General features: G+C 42.9%; 1 protein-coding gene across 2 annotated transcripts in view; it reads left to right on the top strand.

The window, feature by feature from the left end:
* Positions 1-7,586: 7,586 nt before the first annotated feature.
* The window catches only part of C10H15orf39 (chromosome 10 C15orf39 homolog), a 35,483-nt gene continuing 30,395 nt past the window's right edge, over positions 7,587-12,674 (top strand). Inside the window, exon 1 of one of the 2 annotated variants that reach the window (XM_043493617.1) lies at positions 7,587-7,732. The gene's annotated coding sequence lies outside the window, so the exon portion shown is untranslated. The remainder of the gene's footprint in view (positions 7,733-12,674) is intronic. The other variant, XM_043493615.1, reaches the window with a different exon arrangement.

Consider the following 12,674-nt stretch of genomic DNA (forward strand, 5'->3'; position numbering starts at 1 on the left):
TAAGTGCAGGGTCCTGCACTTAGGATGGAAGAATCCAATGCACCGCTACAGACTAGGGACCGAATGGCTCGGCAGCAGTTCTGCGGAGAAGGACCTAGGGGTGACAGTGGACGAGAAGCTGGATATGAGTCAGCAGTGTGCCCTTGTTGCCAAGAAGGCCAATGGCATTTTGGGATGTATAAGTAGGGGCATAGCGAGCAGATCGAGGGACGTGATCGTTCCCCTCTATTCGACACTGGTGAGGCCTCATCTGGAGTACTGTGTCCAGTTTTGGGCCCCACACTACAGGAAGGATGTGGATAAATTGGAAAGAGTACAACGAAGGGCAACAAAAATGATTAGGGGTCTAGAGCACATGACTTATGAGGAGAGGCTGAGGGAGCTGGGATTGTTTAGTCTGCAGAAGAGAAGAATGAGGGGGGATTTGATAGCTGCTTTCAACTACCTGAAAGGGGGTTTCAAAGAGGATGGCTCTAGACTGTTCTCAATGGTAGCAGATGACAGAACGAGGAGTAATGGTCTCAAGTTGCAATGGGGGAGGTTTAGATTGGATATTAGGAAAAACTTTTTCACTAAGAGGGTGGTGAAACACTGGAATGCGTTACCTAGGGAGGTGGTAGAATCTCCTTCCTTAGAGGTTTTTAAGGTCAGGCTTGACAAAGCCCTGGCTGGGATGATTTAACTGGGACTTGGTCCTGCTTTGAGCAGGGGGTTGGACTAGATGACCTTCTGGGGTCCCTTCCAACCCTGATATTCTATGATTCTATGATTCTATGATTCATTCACCCAAAATCCTTCCAGTTTATTACAGCCAGGTTTGACTGTTATGAGACATCACATTATCCTCCTGCCTTCTCAGTAGAAAGATCCCCTGTGCCTCTTTGCAATCCTAGATATATCACAATAGTCCTTTGATCTCTATTCATAAAGAGGACACGCCCTGTTGATTGATCTTCCCTGTGGCCTCCCTCTCTTTTAATTAGCATCTGGCTCCACATGCAGATAGACTTAAATTGTGAGATGCACAATACACACCTGACTAGACACAGAGAGAGAAGTGTCGCCTATCCCCTGCCTGAACAGAATCCATCCAGCACTGGTCACCTCCTGGTGACTTGCCTTTAACTTCAAGACTTTAAGAACATAATTTCAGTGTAGATAGATACAGACATTTCACAATGACTAGGATGAGCTGTGCAGTACTGGCTGTTGGTAGAGACCTCACACACCACCCTTTGGCACACTATTATGTATACAGGCCTAGGGGATTCCTGTAAACCCCTATGTCCTCCCACCCCGTGCCTTGTGCCATTTGGCACCAAGAGGTTCCTGTGTCACACACAGCTTATAAATATCTTACTCCAAGTAGTAGGGAGTTGTCTCTAGAGGACAATTGGTTGGTCAAGACTGAAAAAAAAAAGCAGAGTCACAGGTACAATGGAAACTAAGACAGGGCAGCAGTTCAGAAAGAACGGAGGCCAAGTGGCAGAAATCTGAAGCCAGTATGGTTCCTGAATGCTCACAGAAAGCCTAAAGACAGCAAACCACAGATAAAGTCACCCAAGCTGAAGATAGGAGTGATTGCTGCAGTGGCTGAGAAGCCTCAGAAAGAAACATTGAAACCATAGCTCCGGAATTTGACGACCCACGCCTCTCCTGCTGCTTTTAGCCCAGTCACACATCAGACACGGTAAGTAGCTTGGCCTGCCTACGCTAGGGATTTTTGGATGTAGCTCTCCCAGTGCTATCCCAATGTAGATGCATTGCATTGGTTTAAAGTGGGGTTCACACCGGTTTGACCAAACCTGGTGTCATATTGGGGGAAGCCCCGGTATGCACCTATGCAGAGCATCTACGTTGGAGGTGTGCATCAATACAGCTACAGTCCCATGAAAAAATCACTAATGCAGACAAACTCTTAGGCTTTGTTTTCTCTGCTAATACAAGATATGTTTTCACCAGGGGCTAGATAACAATCACACATTAACTATCCTGCTGTAAAATCATGGTGGAAACAAAGCTTTGAAGTTGTACAAGGAAGTAAACTAGGTTGAGGTGAACCCAGTACCCTTGTCTAGCTACTGCACTATAAACAGTACAGGTGCCTTGTCTTCACTGAGACTTTACAATGAGATAACCACGCAGTGTCAGTGATCTCTCTGTAACTTCCTTCCCCTGCTCCCACACCTTTTTGGTGGTGATGACATAGCTTTAGAGAAGGAGAGGCAGTTTCTCAGGCCATGTCTATACTACCAGCTAACTTGGCACTGCTGCGATTGATGCAGCGGTGTCGATTTAGTGGGCCTGGTGAAGACACGTTAAGTTGATGGGAAAGCGCTCTCCTGTCAACCTCTGTACTCCATCTCCCCGAAAGACAGAAGCCATGTTGACGGGAGACACTCTCCCATCGACATAGCACGGTGTAGACACCGCTGTAAGTCAATTTAAATTACGTTGACTTCAGTTATGTAATGTATGTAACCAAAGTAGCGTAACTCGTATCGACTTACAGCATTAGTGTAGACCAGCCATCAGATAGACCATGGAAGATCTTGAGAAGGAACGGACAACAAAGTGATTAAAGAGGGGTCTGAACACTGATTTAGTGAAAGCAGTCCAGATGCCTTTGTGGACACTCCTATTTCACGAAAGCTTATGCTCTAATAAATTTGTTAGTCTCTAAGGTGCCACAAGTACTCCTTTTCTTTTTGCGAATACAGACTAACACGGCTGCTACTCTGACTCCTATTTAAGAATGGCTTATTTTTGGTTTAAGTTTAAACCTGTGCCTCATCAACTTAAACTAAACTGAAACCCTGGTTTAAACTGACATAAGATCATCCAAACAGCCTTGAATATTAACTGTTCACTAAACAATGAAGCTGAAAGTCCATATGTGGAACATTCAAGGATAAAGGTGCTGAGCATCTCCTGTGAGATGCTCAATATCCTCAGACTTGCACTGGAGTCAGGACAGAAGCTGGCTCTTAATCAGTTCAAAAAAATTAGATACAATTTTGAGCTCACATTACTCTCATTTAAGAATACAAACTTGTTGCTATAGTCATAATTAGAATGAATGGGTGTGGCTGATCCAGATGAGCTAATCAGAGGGGAAGTGATAACTAATCATGGTCCTGATTCAAACTCTCAGGTCCAAATACCTCTGAACTCTGGAGAAGTTTGGATCTGTTGCTATATCAGTCTACCTCACTGGATCACAGTTACAGGATCAGGGTCTAGGAAGCAGGCACTTATTTGGATAAACACTGACAGAAAAGAAAAGATGCTTCGGATACTAGAGTGGTGGGTGAGGTACAGGAACTCACAATCGATTATAAGAGGTCTTAATGATTCTATGTCTCGGGAGGAAATTTTATGACAACAAATATTTATTTTAGAAAAAGTCAAAATAAAACTGCATCTGTTGTTTAGTACTTCTCTGGAAATCTGGGGAGGCTTTAGGGAGGACCTTTGTCAGACCCAGCAGTAATCAAAAATACTTTATAAGGAAAAATATAATTCAAGAGGTGGAAAATAAACCAACCCAAAGTAAAACTACTAAAAATGAGGAAAAAGATGACCTATTTAAATAAAGTCTTAATATTGTTATGAAACAGTGTACTACATAAATAGCTGGAAATAAATGTAAATTTGTAACTGGAAATATTCAGAAAAATACACTGCTCCATGGACAAATTTTCTAGGGAATCACCAAGAGACAAAAGCATGGACTACACCATAATGCTGTTTCCACACAGTCACTTCTCACTGCAGAAAGGCATGTTAAGATTTCAACTTAAAAACTGGCTGATAGGTTGAAAATAATACTAACAGCAATAGTTACCAATTGCTCACATAGCTCAGTTTCCCCAGGAATCTGAAACAGATGCATAAGAACATAAGAATGGCCACACTGGGTGAGACCAAAGGTCAGTTTAGCCCAGTATCCTGTCTTCCAACAGTGGCCAATGCCAGGTGCCCCAGAGGGAATGAACAGAACTGGTAATCATCAGGCGATCCATCCCCTGTCGCCCATTCCCAGTTTCTGGCAAACAGAGGCTAGGGACACCATCCCTGCCCATCCTGGCTAATAGCCATTGATGGACCTATCCTCCATGAACTTATTTAGTTCTTTTTTGAACTCTGTTATAGCCTTGGCCTTCACAACATCCTCTGGCAAGGAGTTCCACAGGGTGACCGTGTTGTGTGAAAAAATACTTCCATTTGTTTGTTTTAAATCTGCTGCCTATTAATTTCATTGGATGATCCTTAGTTCTTGTGTTATGAGAAGGTGTAAATAACACTTTCTTACTTACTTTCTCCACACCAATCATGATTTTATAGACCTCTATTATATCTCCCCTTAGTCGTCTCTTTTCCAAGCTGAAAAGTCCCAGTCTTATTAATCTCCCCTCATATGACAGCCGTTCCATACCCCTAATCATTTTTGTTGCCCTTTTCTGAACTTTTTCCAATTACAATATATCTTTTTTAAGATGGGGTGACCACATCTGCACACACTATTCAAAATGTGGGTGTACATGGATTTATATAGAGGCAATATGATATTTTCTGTCTTATTATCTATCCCTTTCTTAATGATTCTCAACATTCTGTTCACTTTTTTGACTGCCATTGCACATTGAGTAGATGTTTTCAGAGAACTATCCACAATGACTCCAAGATCATAGAATCATAGAACTGGAAGGGGCCTTAAGAGGTCATCTAGTCCAGGTCCACTGCACTCGTGGCAGAACTAAGTATTATCTAGACCATTCCTGACAGATGTTTGTCTAACCTGCTCTTAAAAACCTCTAATGATGGAGATTTCACAACCTCCCTGGGCAATTTATTCCAGTGCTTAACCACCATGACAGTTAGGAATTTTTTCCTAATTTCCAACCTAAACCTCCAGCTGCAATTTAAGCCCTTTGCTTCTTGTCCTATCCTCAAAGGTTAAGAAAAACAGTTCTTCTCCCTCCTCCTTGTAATAACCTTTTATGTACTTGAAAACTGTTATCATGTCCTCTATCAGTCTTCTCTTTTCCAGACTAAACAAACCCAAAAGAAAGATCTCTTGCTTGAGTGGTAACAGCTAATTTAGACCACATCTTTTTATATGTATAGTTGGGATTATGTTTTCCAATGTGCATTACTTTGCATTTATCAACATTGAATTTCATCTGCCATTTTCTTGCCCAGTCACCCATTTTGAGAGATCCTTTTGTAGCTTTTCGCAATCTGTCTGGGACTTAACTATCTTGAGTAATTTTGTATCATTTGCAAATTTTGCCACCTCACTGTTTACCCCCTTTTCCAGATCATTTATGAATATGTTGAATAGGACTAGGGCCAGTACAGATCCCTGAGGGACACCACTATTTACCTCTCTCTCAGAAGAGGCTTTTGAGTGTGTGGAGTGGATCTACAATTCATGATGAATGTTTTAAAGAGATTTGGTTTGTGAGTACATTTTTTAACTGGTTGAAGAATATTTTATGCTTTCATCTTGTCTAGTGGAGTGCTTTCATAGTGTGTTCATAGTTGCAAATAAGCTTAAATGATGTATTATTATACATCTCAAATATAGATAGATTCTCATCTGTCATACTAAATAAAAGTGAAATTTTGTGCGATAATTAAATTACAGTAAACTCTGATGATATCAGTACATGCAAATAAGAAACCTTATCACCTTCCTACTTGTTAGTTTTAATGGGTGTGAATCCAAATTGCATATCTGTGTATTAAAAGTCAACAAAGACATCAGTGTAAAATTATGTAGTTGACCAATTGCAAGAAGACACAACCAGGTGGTAAAAATTACCTCTGGCATATCTAGGAAAAGCTAAGATTCTATGCAGACTATTCCAAACTATTCCACTTTCATTATCAGAATCAGACCTTACCGTCAAACATATTAACTAAATTTGTTGAAAAAAATAAAAGTTTAGACAAAGCCCCTGATGCTGCAGATAGAAGGACTCAACAGTTTTTAGGCCCCAATTCAAGAAAGTACTTAAGCACATATTTAACTTTAAGCACATTCTTAAGTTATTTGCTGAAAAGGAGTATAAAAGAGGGTTGAACTGCTTCAGTCACCTCAATATGGTGTTAAATATGAAATGTAGTTAGGAGAATTTAAATGTAAATTTTGTTAACTATTCCACTTATGATAACTTTAGCAGAAACACTCAGCTACTCTGGGATTGTCAGAAGAGTTTGGGTTTGAGGGTGGCATTTAGGTACAATATTTCCACCTCTTAGTCCCTCCCACATCTGACTCCTGACACACAAGAGGATTTTCAGTACACCTAAGTCGCAGAATTAAATACAAAACCACAAAAGCGGTGGGAATATAGATCAAACACATTAAACTGTCTTCATGAGCAAATTTAAACTTACATTTGCATTAAGTAACAACTAGCACTTTACTTGACACCTGTGTGTACACGCTGTTCTCCTCTCCTTCCTCATTACTGATCTATAACAACAGCAATATCCTCAATAAAAGTTGATGGGCCACAATTCGACTGATCAAAAAAGGTAAGTATATTCTGTGAAAAAGTTTGAATGAGATAAAAATTCATTTTATCTGAAGTTTTTCATGGAATTTTTGCATAAAACAAAATATATCATTTAATTTCCAGTCACATTTTTTGTTTCATTGAAGTTTTGGGTTTTTTAGAAAAATTTCTCCCATTGAAAAGTGAAGAAAAATAATTTAAAGAAATAAACACAATGAAAATTTTCTATACTTATCAAAACATTTTGTTTGGTTGCAAAAATTCCAAAATAAATGGAATTGCCCCCTTCCCCCCAAAAAGCTCTTGAATTCCTTCAAAAAGCCAGTTTTCATAATTTTTTATTTTTTTAAACAATGCAATAATTTCTAGCCACAATAATGCTATATTGAATCATTAGCCAAAAAATAATATAAACCTTGAAAAGAATGTATTTTTCATATAATCCCCATTTAGAGGTTGATAATTTAGCTAGTGTCAGCCATTTTTCTTCTTTCCCTCACTTCTTTTGGACCCCACAGGAAGTGGAAAAGGAATGGGGGAGCTAGAGAAATGAGACACTACTGAGTTTTTCTGCCTAGAACAGATATACCAATAGGTCTGAAAGAAGTGTGAACTGATCTCATTCATCACAATGGAGTGTTCACTCAGAAGCTTGGTACTGGAAGGGTGAATGCCAACATGGCTAATTTCTTCATTGCTGATTGTTTTATGGTTGGTCTACACATAGAAATTGCAGATTCAACTAAATCAGTTACTAAATCAATGTAATTAAATCTCTTAATTTAAGGCCCTTAAATTAAGTAAATTGCATCAATTTTAGCCACACCTAAACTGATTTAACAGTATTCTCACATGGGGGTGACACCAGTTTAACACTAGTCTGTGTAACCAATCAATTGCAATACACCTGTGTTGTTGTACTCAGCTTATCCCCGGTTGAGTAGGGGTTGGACATGCAACAAATCATGGCTCCTTCCCCCTCCTCCAATTTAAGGAAGATCTACCGCTGCTGCTTAACTGCTAATGGCCTTCTTTTCTTTGTGCTTTGTCACTCTACAGGAGTAGAGCTCAACTCCTGCAATATATAGGAGAGGAGGAGCCAGGAGGCAGCACATAAAGAGAAGGAGCTGACTGATAGGCAGCTCTCCTTCAATGCTGTTCTAGACTTAACCTAGTGGCAGCTGATGGAGCTTAAACAGAAGGTAGGTGAAATGAAGTAAGACCCTAGGGGAGTGTGGCAGTATTACCATCTAGCAATGAAATGTTGTCCCATGACAATTCACCATCAGCTCTTTAGTGTTCTATATAATGAGAAAGACACAGCATGGCTGAGTGGCAGCTGTGAGTTCTAATCCTGCCTTTCCACTGGCTTACCATGTGGGGCAAGTCACTTAACCTCTTAATGTCTCCTCCTGTAACACTGACAATACTTCCTGGAGTATAGTGAGGGTTAATTGTTGGTTAGCTAATGTTTGCACAGCCCTTTGAAGAGGTAAGGGCTAAATATCAATGGCAAGAAATGCACATAGGGCTTGATGCTCCACAGCCTTGCACTTTGTGTAGTCAACTTTTCTTGTGCAAAGTGCATGTAAATAGCTGCCACATCAGATTGGGAGTTTTGTGTGTCCTCTGCATGGAGGTGAATGAAGCAAGGCAGTGAAAAAATCAGGCCTTTAATGTCTGTTTGAAAAGTGATGTTGCCCTGACTTCCCCTGGTTTAACCGCAGAGTTTAAAGGCCTGATTTGCAGGGGCACTGAGAGCCCCATTAACTTCAATATGAGCTGTGGGCACTCAGCACTTCCGAAAAACAGGCCCTTGTCCTAATATATAATCATCTGCACAACTGTAAAAATGTTCTGGGGGGGAGTTTATTCTGAGCTCCCTCTTAATAAATATTGCAGGCTACTTAGGACTTCAAAAGAAAAGTCCTAGATTTCATGGGTCTGCCCACTTAGGTCAGCTACAAGCCCTCAGTTTATTTAGCGTTCTCCCACAGTGCCAGCACATGACCTCTTGGCTCCTAATAGGATGTTGCAACACTAGGCAAAGACAAGACCTTTTCATGGACTGATGCAATGTCAGGAAGTAGCATCATAGTGATGCAACTCTTTCCTCCCACTGACTAAAGACAAAATAAGTAGTCTCATGTCTGGGAGTATTTAAAAATACAAATATTTCTTTGGGGGTTGGGGGAGAGGGGAGAATGATCTTTGGCCTCTACTTGGTTATCTTTCCATTTATAGCTCCACTTGTGGAGCAGGAAGGATTGTTTTCCTGTGTGTGACTACATTGCTGTACTTATCAGAAATAAACCGCATTAGTTCCTGCTGTCATGTAAGCTCGTGCCCAGAAATCAATTTGGCGGAGTTGGACAGAGTGAAAGTGTGTGTTTTGTTCTAATTGAGCTCTTTCCAAAATCAACAAACTCTCTATGCAGTCCCAGAGTAGCTGGATGTTTCTCCTAATATATGACATGAAATAGTTACACAAGAAGTAGGCTCCAGAGTCAACACATGACTGAGATGAACAGAAAATAGATCTAAGCAATATACGACTCTAATTATAATTCAATCTGCTGATTCAGGAAGACACACTGTATGGTTCACATTCTGAAGGGGGTTTTTTTGAGTGAAAGTTTAAATTCTCAGAAACTGATGCCCCCTGCTCAGCCCACTTCCTGCTGATGTTGTAGGGTCATTCCTGTATGTGCCCCAAGAGAAAAGTTAGCTCTACAGTGAGATCACTCTTCAAAAGAAAAACAATCCTAGCCCAACCCCAGACTCCACCAACTCTCACTAGCACGGAAGGGAAGTTTCCTCATTTCAGGGTGGTTCTACAGCTTGTCTTCACTGCAGTGTTTTGTTCCAGGTACAACTCAAGTGTTGTCCTTTATCTGACTCCTGTCCACAACCACGAATCTCCAGCTGAAGTTAAATGGTGCTTTAAACCTGAGCTAGATATCCAGTCATTAGTGGGTTGACGCTCTAGTACTATTTGTAGAACTTGGGCAAGTGGGTCTAGGCCTACCCTCTTAAGCCACACCACAAATGATTTCTAGGGACAACAAATGAGGGGAAAAAAACACTCCACTCATGGGAGTGAGCTCAAAGGTAAAAAATCAGGAATCCAGAGGAGGACACTAAGCAGAGATCCCCTGACAACACCTACTGCTCCTCAAAAGTGTCTAAGGCATACATGGACACTGCCTACAGAAACTCTGCTTGGAGACATGACCAAACAAGGGAATGGAAATAAACCCTACAGTCACCAAGCACTCCCCCATTCAGCTTCCTTCTCCTGGTATGATGGATGGCATCTTGGCCAGCACCAGGAGGAGGTTGAGGAGGAGGTCCTGTGACTTTGTGGCGGATGGGGTGTGTGTAGATCAGGAGATGTGGGGAGAAGTGCAGCAAGGACCTCAGTAAAAGGTTTTGGAGGAGCCGGAAGAGGGGCTGTAACCTAAAGCATTCTACATAGATGTGCGCCAGAATCTACCTCTCATCACAAAAAGGACAGGAGTCAGAGGTCTTCGTGGACTGCGCCAGGTTACATGCCTGTGCTCATAGCCCTGTGGAGGAGCCACCAACGAATATCCCCAATAGGCTGTGGAACCAGAGTGGAATACAGGCTGGTCCACTAGGTTCCTCACTAGCCATAAGTAGCAGAACCTGCTGTTAGGGCAGGACATAAGGGCAAGGAAATGGAATATGTGAAGCATGAGCATGCACAGATATTCTCTGGGTTTGGTTTGGAGGTAGACGGGCTGAATATTGTGCAGCCAGCTCAGATGGTGTGCTGGGGGCCTCATGGGGCACAGGCCTGATGGCATGTTCTGGAGGGTGAGGGGCGGCAGGGAGCACCCTCCTGCAGGACCTGTGGGAGAAAAGCAAGAGAAGCATGAGTCAAGTCTGCCTTCGCCTCCTGAATCACATGATGGGATGCGTGGGGTGGAGAACCTCATGCACTGGCCAACTGCTGCAGGATCCACCCAGTCCCTCTGAGCATAGTTCAGAATGTCTCAGTCTGGGGGTGCCAGTCAGGACCAACCTCCGGCACACCAAGGGGGACTCCATCACTTGCACATGTAGATGGGGGTTGCGTAGCAGAGGTTTGGTATGGAGATCCTCCCCCTTGACAGTTGCTATGGACCTGGGTGCTGACACTAGCTTCCAGCTCCTGGGGAGGTCCTGGTCAAGATCTCAGGGGAGATGTCTCAAGTGGAGATAAAAGAGCTGCTGGTCTCTGAGGTGATTGAGGAAGGCATGTGCCTGCACACTCTACCTGCACTGCAGAGGAGTCTCTGCAGGGCCTGAAGGTGGAAGGTGTAGACCTGGCTGTAGATGCAGACTAGGCCCTGTCTGCTTTCCCCACAGGGAAGGCTCAGGACATCTGCAGAGACCCAGTGTAGCCCCATCCAGAAAAATTCCTTCTGGAGGCGGGCCAGGGAGCATGGGGTGGGCTCGGCTGCTGAACCACTGCCGGAGCACGGGCAGGACCAACTTGTTGAGCACCAGCACCCTCCTCTGAAGGGAAAGACACCAAATCAGCCCCATCCACCACTGCAACCAGTCAGACACCCTGGCCTCTAGATTGATTCAATTTTCCAGCGGGGAGGAATTGGTTTGGGGACAATGTATACCTTCAAATCAGTGGGACTGCGATGGGTACCTGCATGGCCCCACAGTATGCCAACATTTTTATGCCTGACTTAGAACAACGCTTCCTCAGCTCTTGTCCGCTAATGCCCCTACTCTACTTGTGCTACATTGATGACATCTTCATCATCTGGACCCATGGAAAAGAAGCCCTTGAGGAATTCTACCATGATTTCAACAATTTCCATCCCACCATCAACCTCAGCCTGGACCAGTCCACACAAAAGATCCACTTCCTGGGCACTACGGTGCTAATGCATGATGGTCACATAAACACCACCCTATATCGGAAACCTACTGACCGCTGTTTTTACCTACATGCCTCTAGCTTTCATCCAGATCATACCACACGATCCATTGTCTACAGCTCTACGATATAACCGCATTTGCTCCAACCCCTCAGACAGAGACAAACACCTACAAGATCTCTATCATGCATTCTTACAACTACAATACCCACCTGCTAAAGTGAAGAAACAGATTGACAGAGCCAGAGTACCCAGAAGTCACCTACTACAGGACCGGCCCAACAAAGAAAATAACAGAACGCCACTAGCCATCACCTTCAGCCCCCAACTAAAACCTCTCCAACACATCATCAAGGGTCTACAACCTATCCTGAAGGACGACCCATCACTCTCACAGATCTTGGGAGACAGGCCAGTCCTTGCTTACAGACAGCCCCCCAACCTGAAGCAAATACTCACCAGCAACCACACACCACACAACAGAACCACTAACCCAGGAACCTATCCTTGCAACAAAGCCCGTTGCCAACTCTGCCCACATATCTATTCAGGGGACACCATCATAGGGCCTAATCACATCAGCCACACTATCAGAGGCTCGTTCACTTGCACATCTACCAATGTGATATATGCCATCATGTGCCAGCAATGCCCCTCTGCCATGTACATTGGTCAAACTGGACAGTCTCTACGTAAAAGAATAAATGGACACAAATCAGATGTCAAGAATTATAACATTCAAAAACCAGTCGGAGAACACTTCAATCTCTCCGGTCTCTCGATTACAGACCTGAGGGTGGCTATCCTTCAAAAAAAAACTTCAAAAACAGACTCCAGGGAGAGACTGCTGAATTGGAATTAATTTGCAAACTGGATACAATTAACTTAGGCTTGAATAGAGACTGGGAATGGATGAGTCATTACACAAAGTAAAACTATTTCTCCATGTTATTTCTCTCCCCCCACCCCATCCCCCACTGTTCCTCTGATATTCTTGTTAACTGCTGGAATTAGCCTACCTTGCTTGTCACCATGAAAGGTTTTCCTCCTTTCCCCCGCTGCTGCTGGTGATGGCTTATCTTAAGTGATCACTCTCCTTACAGTGTGTATGATAAACCCATTGTTTCATGTGCTCTGTGTGTGTATATCAATCTCCCCTCTGTATTTTCCACTGAATGCATCCGATGAAGTGAGCTGTAGCTCACGAAAACTTATGCTCAAATAAATTTGCTAGTCTCTA

The sequence above is a fragment of the Dermochelys coriacea genome, chromosome 10, assembly GCF_009764565.3.
Source record: "Dermochelys coriacea isolate rDerCor1 chromosome 10, rDerCor1.pri.v4, whole genome shotgun sequence".
NCBI classification, from domain to species: domain Eukaryota; kingdom Metazoa; phylum Chordata; order Testudines; family Dermochelyidae; genus Dermochelys; species Dermochelys coriacea.